At 43.7% G+C, this 11,588-nt stretch overlaps 1 pseudogene; it reads right to left on the bottom strand.

The window, feature by feature from the left end:
- Positions 1–7,070: 7,070 nt before the first annotated feature.
- LOC111531082 lies at positions 7,071–10,959 on the bottom strand (annotated as a pseudogene).
- Between the last annotated feature and the right edge of the window lie 629 nt (positions 10,960–11,588).

Here is an 11,588-nt window from a genome sequence, read left to right as displayed (position 1 = left end):
GCAGGGGTGAAGAGACACCACTAGGTGGCTGCACAGGACCTTGTTTGTTTCCATAGGTGCCAGGCTGGTGGCAAAGAGAGATGAGACCCTCTGCCACTTGTGTATGCGTGTGTGTGTGTGTTCCCGTGCACGCACATGGCAGGGGTAGGGGGTGGGGAGGTGCCCAGCAGGGAGAATGGGGAGGCAGAGACAGAAGTTTAAGAAAACTCAATGTTAAAAATGCCTAAGTTTACAAAGCAGGTAAGTTGAAGGGCTATCCTTAATGCCGACAATGGAAGGCATGCAGAGCTCCTCCTTACAGGTGAATTCTCTTGATATTTTTAGTCCTTTTTAGTTCATCAATTATTTAGCAGAGAAACTGAAGTGTTAGCCTACTAACATTTCTGGCTACTGAAAATGAATCAGAAATGAGGATGTTGCATGAGATCTGAACTCTTCTAAGAATCTGATTTGCATTAATTTTCATTCATAATCAGAAATTTGATGAGTGCCTACTACCTGCCACACCCTGGGCTAGGTGCTGAGGAGACAGCTGTGAACAACACTGTGTACTCTCACGGAACTTAGGTTTTAGAAAAATGCATATACACTGTACATAGAAAAAAAAGTGTACAGTTTCTCCAGCTGTCATTCTACAATTCCATGAGTATACCCTTCCCTTGCACAGCCCTCACATGAAGTATGGGATAGTAAGATTCAGTTAATCTGCCAAAATTAGATGCCACACAGATTTTCTGGAGTAGAGTTGTAGTGTAATTTCTGGCATGTGGTCATTTTACCATCAAGAGTTCCAGAAGAAGTGATGCCATGGAATTTCCAAGTCTGTTCTTTATCTGTTTATTGCCTTCTTAGGTCATCTGCCAGTGCCAGGACAATCATCTGAGATGTGGGCCACTCCTGCGGCAGAAAAAGCAGTGGGCAGGCTGAAGATCACAGGCTGAAATGTGCAATTGGAAAATAAGAAAGAAAAGTGATCAGAAGTCCTGGACACCAAGAAGATTGTGGAAAAACTCAGAATATAAAGGTGTGGCATTTCTAAGTACTGCCAAATTTATTTCTCCAGCCAAGTCAAACATGACACAATGGAAGTCAGCTCCCAGATGCCCCACATGAGAAAGCATAGGTTATAGATTCAGTGTGGAAATCACATTTGGGTTTGGGAGGTGGCTGGCTTGATCTGTAAGAGGGTGGGGTATGACTTGCACCCATGTGTGTGCACATAAGCACATGTGAGAACTAGTTAGGAGAATGGGTGTTCATATGGAATCATGGAACACCAGAGCTAGAACATACTTTCAAGCTAATTTAATCCATCCTCTCATTTTATAAATGCAGATACCAGGCCTGCAAAGGAGAAGGTCTTGCCCAGTATCCCAGAGTCAACACTGACAGAACTAAGACTATGTAACTCAATATCTTGATCCCCAGTTCATAATTCCAGTCATTTTATCTGTTCTTAAAGGATTATAGACATGTTTGTTGCCTTTTTTACTTGGATTTACTTGACTTTCCTTTACATGTTATGGTGGTTGAATGGTGCCACCATCCCCCTCCCAAAAAAGATATAGAATCTGTGAATATGCCCTTACTTTTACATTTATTTTTAAATGTTATTCATTTTATTTTTTATTTTTTTGAGACAGAGTCTCACTCTATCACTCAGGCTGGAGTGCAGTGGCACGATCATGACTCACTGCAGCCTCAACCTCCTAGGCTCAGGTGATTCTCCCACCACAGCCTCCTGGGTAGCTGGGACTACAGGTGCATGCCACCACACCTAGCTAATTTTTTGTGATTTTTGTAGAGATGGGGTTTCACCATGTCGCCCAGGCTGGTCTCAAATCCCCTTATTTTTAAAAAGGATCTCTGCAGATGTAATTAATTAAGGATCTTGAGATGAGATTATGTTTGCTTAGGATCAGCCTATATCCAATGACAAGTGTCTTGAGAAGACAAGAAGAGGAGTGAAGAAGAGAGGAAAGGAAAGGAGAGGAAGGGAGGGGAGAAGAGAAGAGGGGAGGGAAAGGAAGGGGAGAAGAGGGGAGAAGAAGGCACATGGAGAAGAAGACAATGTGAAGACAGAAACTGGGGTGATATATCTACAAACCAAGGAACCCAAGGATTGCTTGCAGCCACCAGAAGCCAGGAGAGAGGCATGGAACAGCTTTTCCCTCAGTGCCTCCAGAAAGAACAAACTCTGCTAGCACCTTGATTTTAGACGTGTGACTCCAGAAGTGTGAGAGAATGAATTTCTGTTGTTTTTAGCTACCAAGTTTTTGGTACTTTGTTACTGCAACTGTATGAAACCAATACGTTTATATGTCTCAGTTCCTTCAACTGCCTTTGTTCTATTCTTTTGTTACCTTGAAGAGGGAGGCATTCTTTGAGCACAGTAACACATCACGGTTATGAGACGCTGTTGCTATTGGCAGGCGAAATATTGCTTAGAGATGGTCCTCTTGGAAAAATCTAAAAATGTTGTACTCTAAGTGCCACTAACTAAAACCAGCCTTGAGAAGTTCTCAAGACAGGCCTTCCAAATGCCCTAAAGCTGTCTTCATATGACCAAAAGGAGAGCCAATGGGAAAAGAACACAGCAGTTTTTCCCCATCCCAGATGTTGAGTGTGGTCATGACTGGGTTTTATTAGAATCATGTTCTCTCTGGTAACATGAGAGGCTGTTATCAGTATGATTATTTATTTATCATCTAGGGTTTTTGTTTGTTTGTTTGTTTGTTTTTTGAGACAGGATCTCATTCTGTTGCCCAGGCTGGATTCCAGTGGCACAATCTCGGCTCACAGAAGCCTTGACCTCTTGGGCTCAAGGAATTCACCCACCTAAGCCTCCTGAGTAGCTGAGACTACAGGTGCATGCCACCATGCTTGGCTAATTTTATCATTTTTATAGAGACAAGGTTTGTCCCCAGGTTGCCCAGGCTACTCTCAAACTCCTGGGTTCAAGCAATCCATCCAAGTTGGCCTCCCAAAGTGCTGGGATTACAGGCATGAGCCACCGTGCCCAGCCCTCCTAGGTCTTTAAATGACTTTGGATGGTGCAAGGGAGTGGGAGTCACACCTTACATGAATTTAAAATAGAATCGGAATTATAAGTAATATTATAAGGCAAATCTATTGCATAATGCAATGTCTTCAAGCATATTTTTCCTTTTCATGTGGTTGTTGGCAAATATCTAGAATGGGAGAGAGGATCATCCTTTTGGGAGACTTTCTCTTTGTGTTCCTCAATGTTGCAGAAATAAACACACAACTTTAATTTGTTCCCCAAAGGAAGAAATAATAAAAACAACCTACTCAAAACTAGTCAGAGTTGCTGGAAAAATCAGGAAATAGCTTTTGTGGTTTATTTGTTTGTTTTTCTTTGTAATTTTCCAGGAAATCTAGTAAAGACAGTAGCTGTCCTTTGGATAACACATTCATTCCAAGGGCCAAAGATATTGGTGTATGTGCTGAAGCTGCCTCATGTCCTGAACACATCTCTCCATCTAAGCTCATAGCACCCCAGGGCTGGGCTCAGAGCCACAGCGTAAATAAGTCAATGGTGTCAATCTAAGGGAAACAAGACAGCCGATATCAAATTTTAGAATAATGTCATCTGATGAATTAATTCCACTTTGAGCCCAAACTGAGATTTAAACATGTCAGAGAATGGACCTAAACTGGTGGCTGGACAAGAATAGTCAGTTTGCAGGTTTGCTATATGGGGTAGAAACAGAAGGGAGGAGGTTTGGTGGCCATCTGGTTGGAGGTAAAAATAAAAGGCCAAAGTGGGATTTGTTCCATACCTGGCACCTCAGTTTGGTGTCTGAGCCTGGTAGAAAAGGGGCTGTGAGCTAAACCTATACTATTGGTCTTTGTGAGGGACTCAGTGAGGCCTGAGGCAAGAGTATCGTTCTTACTTTCCTAAGGGACCAGCATGACACAGGTTGCCAGACAGATGGGCCAGGACCTAGTGCTGTTCTGGCCCTCATGGATTAGAAACTTTGGCCTCTGGATGTAGCTGGTTTGGATGTTGAAATTCTGATTGTGGTGGCCAGAAGCTGGGGCAATGGAGAGTCACTCTCAAGAGGTTTTGTGGACAGAGAACACTGGATGGGACTGAGGCCAGAGAAGGGGGATGAGCCCAGAGGAATCTGTGTGTTGACTATAATAATATGGTCACCATTCATAAGGACATGTGAGACATACTCTATGAAGTCTGGATGGAACTTTGTTGAAACAAATAGAAGGTCCTAGTTGAGTATGTGGTAAGAAGAGTCAATAAAACTTGGTTTATTACGATGTTTTTTTAATTTTGTATTTTTTGTAGAGATGAGGTTTTGCCATGTTACTCAGGCTGATCTCAAACTCCTAGACTCAAGAACACCCACCTCAGCCTCCCAAAGTGCTGGGATTACAGGTGTCCACCACGGTGCCTGGCATGGGTTACTACTATTAAGGTGACCCCCTTTGGTACCCAAGAAACACTAAGGTTGAAATTATACCTCGGCCGGGCGCGGTGGCTCAAGCCTGTAATCCCAGCACTTTGGGAGGCCGAGACGGGCGGATCATGAGGTCAGGAGATCGAGACCATCCTGGCTAACACGGTGAAACCCCGTCTCTACTAAAAAAAAAACAAAAAACTAGCCGGGCGAGGTGGTGGGCACCTGTAGTCCCAGCTACTCCGGAGGCTGAGGCAGGAGAATGGCGTGAACCCGGGAGGCGGAGCTTGCAGTGAGCTGAGATCCGGCCACTGCACTCCAGCCCAGGAGACACAGCAAGACTCCGTCTCAAAAAAAAAAAAAAAAAAGAAATTATACCTCATCTAATAGGCCATGTTTTCAAACTGTTCTCCATAGTAGTCTAGGTATTCTAAGGAGACCCTTGAGACTGGAGGAGTGGCTCACAACAGGGTCTGGGCCTTCTACCACAGACTCAACATCAGCCACCATTTCACCTATTTTACCTACAGTAAGAGAAGTTTTGTGACTAACAAAAAGGTCTTCATAGCTTAATGGAGAGGTCTCGAACACCTCTGCTTTAGGGCTCCCTTGACTAAGCCTGGCAACATGTACCAAGTAGATTTTCAATGAATTACATATTTATTTCTATATACAATCTAGCCAAAAGATGATTTGAAGCAGTAATAAGTTTTTACTAATGGATGACACCAGAGTAAGTGATTATTTCTAAAACCCATTGAAAATAACAAAACAATTAAAATATTAAATGTTTGGGAATACTGTTTTATTCCTTTTGGACTCATCAGAAATGAACAAACACAAATCTTAATGTGGGACATTTATAGTGATTCTATCTATTGGAAATAAGCAAAATAGTAGTAAATGATCACATGTACCTCTGTTTTAACTGTATTTCCAAGTTATGATTTGTGAGCCTGTTCAGTAGTTGTAATCTAATTTTCCACAGCAAGAAAAAAATGGCCACCTCATAAGTTGTGTTTCTCTATGCATTTAGATTAACAGATTATTATTGGTTTTTTAAAAAGGGAGGTTTTGGCTGGGCACCATGGCTCATGCCTGTAATCCCAGCACTTTGGGAGGCTGAGATGGATGGATCACATGAGGCCAGGAGTTTGCCTGACCAACATGGTGAAACCCTGCTACTAAAAGTACAAAAATTAGCTGGGCGTGGTGGCGCACGTCTATAATCCCAGCTGCTCTGGAGGCTGAGACAGGAGAATCGCTTGAACCTGGGAGGCAGAGGTTTCAGTGAGCCAAAATTATGCCACTGCACTCCAGCCTGGGCAACAGAGTGAGACTCCGTCTCAAAAAAAAAAAAAAAAAAGAAAAGAAAAAAGAAAAAATAATAATAAGGGAGGTTTTTAAAAATTAATGTTCCATTAATAAATAAAAATTGTCTGAATGCTGCTAACAGTTTTGAATGCCACTAGCCTTCAGAACATACAGATCAATAAGGATTTTCTTCTAGGCAGAAGTCTCAATAAAAACAGCGTATGTGTGTGTGTGTGTCTCTGTCTGTCTGTCTTCCTGTATGTTTTCATTTTATGATAAAAAGATTTAAAACTAAATCAATGATCATGTCAAACTTTTTTTTTAAGTGTGCACAGTTTTCAATAAAAGAGCTAAAGAAATTTTGGAAAGATTGATTTATACATCTTGGTCTTTACAAGTTGTCTGTTCCTAGAGAGTGGCCTAGCAGCCAGGGTCGCCTGTGTGTAGACTTGGCCTGTTATGTCAGTGCCCAGCAGGCAAGCATGTGAGGCTAAGACCAGCTCACATCCTCTCCGCTGAGCAGCCCGCCCAGGCCCCGGGCTGCATCTGTCTCTAATGTGCCCACAGGCACAAGTCACCTGTAAAAGTAAGAGGCTCAAGTCTGTGAACTGGAAGGTAAATGGATGTTTTCAGAATATTTCTAGACTTCTGACCTGCATCTTTTAACCAATGTTTTTTTGATTTGTTATCAAAATCAAAGCTGTGGGCTGGGCACAGTGGCTCATACCTATAATCCTAGCACTTTGGGAGGCTGAGGTGGGTGCATCACTTGAGATCAGGAGTTTGAGACAGTCTGGCCAACATGGTGAAACCCCATCTCTACTAAAAATACAAAAATTAGTCAGGCGTGGTGGCACACACCTGTAGTCCCAGCTACTCGAGAGGCTGAGGTAGGAGAATCACTTGAATCCTCGAGGTGGAGGTTGCAGTGAGCTGTGATTGTGCCACTGCACTCCAGCCTGGGCAACAGAGCAAGACTCTGTCTAAAAAAAAAAAAAAAAAGAAAGAAAAATCAAACCTGTGGCATTTTAAAACAGATTGCAATAAAATAAGCAAGAACAGTATCAAATCTAGTAAACATAATGCTGAAATCTCACATAATTCTTAAATCTCAGAGATGTTCAATTTATTATATATTTAACCACTTTTTATCAAAATGTATCACAGAATGCCACCGCGCCAACATGATTCAGTGTGAAAGCCACATCTGCTCATCCACTGCAATGGTCCAGCCTGTAGTCTCTTTTCTGTACCAGTAAGTAAAAGTAGCAAAACAGCCACTGACTCAACTTTTCCCAAGTAATAAAGTCACTTTGCTTAGTCTTCAGAATGTTTAGCTCCTCTTGCTAATCTATCAGCTTTTTCATTGCCGATAAACCCTGGATGACCAGGAACAAGTATCCACTGAATGCCCATGCCTTGAGTGAGCTTCTCCAGTGCCACAAAGTCCTCTTTGTTCATCACCTCTTTCCCTGTACTTGTCTTCCACCTGTTCTTCTTCCTACCTTGAACCCAGTTAGTTATACCATTTATAGTAAACATACTATCTGTGTACGGAACCAATTTATTGATGTTTTCAGCCTCTGCTTGTTCAATGGTGTTGCAGGCCGCATGATTTTCTGCTCTTTGGTTTGTCTGTCACCCAGGAAGTCTCATGCCTACATTTAAAGGATGGCCTGGCCCCCAGTAAATATCAGTCCCCACTAGTGCTCTCCTCCACCCATTACTGGAGCAGCAGCCATCACTGTACTCGATGACAAAGCCTTCGATGTAAGAAAATGTCCCTGCTCATTCGAGGTGCCGGCTCTGTGATTTGCTTCACAGGCTTTGCACACGACTCTGCGCTTTCATCTCCATTGCCATTCAATGGCTCACGGAGTCCCTTGCTGTCTTTCGTTTGTGATTCTTGTACATGTTTATTTTTCTGCCCTTCTGAACCTTCTGGGCTTGCAGATTTCCTGACAAAGACCCAGGCCTCATTTTCTGTGGCAAACTTCTTAAATCTGGCAGCAGGAAATAGGTCCACCTATGCTCTACATTCATTCCAGGTCAGAAAGACTCCGGTCCTACAGGCCCTCCCCACGGCATAGACCATCCTGAGGCTGCAACAGTCCCTGCGGCAGCGCACAGCTATCAAGGCTGGCACATGGCTCACCCTTGCTTCACACCAGTGCGACCCCAACAGTGCCCACCGAAAATAGCTTCAGTAAAAGTATACTCTGAGGCCGGACACGGTAGCTCATGCCTATAATTCCAGCACTTTTTGGGTTGGAGGTGGGTGGATTGCCTGAGTCCAGGAGTTGAGACCAGCCTGGGGAACAGAGCGAAACCCCATCTCTACTAAAAGGATTACAAAAAGTTAGCTGGGCATGATGGCCCACACCTGTGGAGGCTGAGGTGGGAGAATCACCTGATCCCGGAAGGTCGAGGCTGCAGCGAGCCCAGATTGTGCCACTGCACTCCAGCCTGGGCGACAGGAGTGAGAACCTATCTTAAAAAAAAAAAAAAAAAAAAAAAAAGTACACTCTGAGGCATAACTAAAGACTTGGCTAATTATTTTTCTCTATGGTCAGTTGGTGGACCATTTGCAAGAACTAACCCATTTGTGTAGCTGTGTCTGATAAGATGGGACTGCTCCAGGGCAGAACATTCTTCTGAGGACCAAAGCTAGCCAGATCAATGCATTTGAAAAAGTCCTTGTCATAAATCTATCAAATCCCCTATGCCTTGAGCTAAGCTGTGGAGAAAAAACAAAACGTGATCTTCTAGAATGTTCTTGAGAACTTTACTTTGAAAGGTAGATAACATTCTCTGAAAGCCTCTGCACTTGATAAGATTATTTTGTTCAGCACAGATCATAGCTATAAGGAGCTATTCCAAAAGAGGGGTTAGCATTACCTAGAATTCCAGATTGAAGCCAGTTGCACTACAGGCTGCTGGGAGGGGATATCATGAATCAGAACATACGGACCAGACGCAGCCCTTCCCTGAGCAGCCACAGACAAGTCCAAGGGACGTGGCATAACTGCCGCCTGTTTCCAAGCAGGCAAAGTGGTCCAGAAGAGTCTGATCAGAAGGGGCCAAATGGGAATCCAGTTTCATGAGTTCTTGGCAGCAATGATGCTTGCCATTAGGGGTAGACTGACATGCTAACAGGAACCAGCCAGCTCCATGTGAGGCGTGAGACCAGGATTAGGCCCAAGCCCTGGGAAACTGAGCTGGCAGCAACCAGCTAGGTGGCTGGAACACAGGCTAGGGCTACCTCGGATGCCAAACACCAGGACAGAAGGGACCTAGCAGAGATCCTGGCTACTTGTGTATCTGGAAGCCAGCTTCGAGGCCATGTTCTTCGTGCTCCAGCCGCAGACAAAAAGCAGCAGCAGAGGGTCTTCACTTCCCATTCTTGATGAGAGAGAAATGCAGCCTCTAGCCTGGGCTTCCAAAGCCCATTCTAAGCTCTAGCCAGGACAAGGAGGAACAGGGCTGGGGATGATTATATGGCAAAAGGTGATGGTAGGCCTAGGAAGTCTTGAGTTTTAGAGTGGCCAACTTGAGCAGGGATACTCACAGATTAGGTATACTTCTTGGTGGACCACCACCAAAGCCCCTGTTTCCACGTCGATATCTTGAAATGTGCTTTTACTGAGAAACCAAGATTAACTTTTCTCTGGCTGAATGGATATAAGTTAATTCTACATTCAAAATAGATTTTAAAAAACCACACACATCCTCAGAAGAATTTTTAAATCCTTTGGAGAAGCGTGAGGAGGTAGCTTTCCCATATTCCCCCATAAGTGGACCACATCTTTGCTTTTGTGCATTTTCCTCAGATGCTGGGAACCAGGCCCAAAAACTGTTGAAAACGGGTTTTCTAATGTAAAACAAATTCAGGTTCACATTTAGAGAATACTAAATGCAAGTGTGCAAGATCGCGTCACCACTTCGCTCTTACTTTGTATCAGTCCAAAAAGCAAATATCCAGAAGCCGCTTCCAAGTCCTGACTCTACACGCAAGTTGCTGTCTGGAACCAGTTTCCACCATGCCACATAACCTCCTGGATGATTAGCAAAAATCGCTTTCCACTTACTACTTGCAGCTGTTTGGAATTCCACATTGCTGCTCTGCTGAGTAGCAGAGCCTAACTGGGCGAGCTGTACAGTAAACACATGAATCTCTGCCAGTGTTGGCATCTAACAGCACCATGATTTGCAAACATGTTGAATTGCTATTTTATTCAATAAACGAACTTACAATAGAAAATAGATTTGGAAGTTACATCAAACTTGTTTATCCTGTTACAGTGGGCTGGGTAAAGCTATTTTGCTTTGGTTATAAAGAAATCCCTATTGGGAAGCAGCAGGCGGAGTCTCTGCTATTCTTTCCTAGGCTAATATTAAGCACTCAGAGTACACCTCGGTCACACTGACTCGCTCTACATGGAGCCGGACACCTGCTCCCTTTAAAATCTCTTTTCCCCAGCACTAACTCCATAGTTTGGGTCAATGAATACTAATTATGCTCTCTTAGTCTCAGTGTTATTCATCAAATGCTACTTTTCTCTATATATTCCAAGAAAAAATATATTAATATATAATATTTGGTGGAAATGCATGTGTATATATGTGCACATAGGTACATGTGTAAATGTATATATGTATGTGTGTATGTGTGCATGTGTGTGTGTAAATTTCCTCATGTCAGGGCTGTGCCTTCTTCATCAGCTGAGAGCTCTCCAAGGGCAACAGGCTGGGTCTCCTCTCTCAGTATCAGATGGTCCTGAAATGATTCTCACCCCTACCACCATCCCCATCAGTCAAGAGACACCCTCCATCCTAGGACTGGGAGTTCCTTGACCCTTGTGGGGAGCAGAAAGGGCAGTACCTTCTGTATGTGACTGAATGAAGGGAGGGCAGTAAGCTCACAGTGGAACAACACAGGATGAGGAAGAAAACTCTCAAAGATTTGCCCAGATAATAACAGCACTTACTTTGCCAGCTTCTTCCATCTGAGCAAATGGGTGTGGTCATTATAAGAAGGCGACTATTTCCCCCAAGTAAATAGGGTATGCTATTTGGTGGAAAGGGAAATTGTAAGAGAAAGTGTCTCATTTCTGCAGTTTGAAAGCAGGTAATCTCTGTAGTCTGGGTGTCTATTTACACTGCTTTTCAACAATAAAGGGTAACATTACCTTAATAACCTGCTCATATGAGGCAGGGAGGATACTTAAGGCATCAGAGAAAGAGGCATTTACTCTGATGAGCCACTTTCCCCAAACAGCACAAAATCGACACCATTCGCCCAGGAGATTTTTTTTTTTTTCTGGATTTCTAAAAATATTTCCTGGTTATGGCATGTGATCTAAGATACAGGCACCCTCAACTCACTCTTCTGTAGCACCTTGACTTCTCCACTGCCATTCCTGCCAGACAGGGAGGAAAGGGGAAAATCACTGGAGCACTGGACTTTGAAAGAAGAAAGTTTTGCCACTTAAAACCCCAACTAAGGCCAGGCATGGTGGCTCACACCCATAATCCCAGCACTTTGGGAAGCAGAGGCAGGTGGATCTCTTGAGCCCCGGAGTTCAAGACTAGCTCGCCAACATGGTAAAACTCCATCTCTACCAAAAATACAAAAAGTAGCCAGGCATAATGGCATGTGCCTGCGGTCCCAGCTACTCGGGAGGCTGAGGTGGGAGGATCGCTTGAGCCCTGGAGATGGAGGCTGTGGTGATTCAAGATCACGCCACTGCACTCCAGCCTGGGTGACAGAGTGAGACTCTATTTCAAAAAAGAAAGAAAGAAAGAAAGAAAGAAAGAAAGAAAGAAAGAAAGAAA

This window comes from Piliocolobus tephrosceles, chromosome 1 (assembly GCF_002776525.5).
Source record: "Piliocolobus tephrosceles isolate RC106 chromosome 1, ASM277652v3, whole genome shotgun sequence".
Classification (NCBI taxonomy): Eukaryota; Metazoa; Chordata; class Mammalia; order Primates; family Cercopithecidae; genus Piliocolobus; species Piliocolobus tephrosceles.
This window is presented reverse-complemented; position numbering and strand designations above follow the sequence as displayed.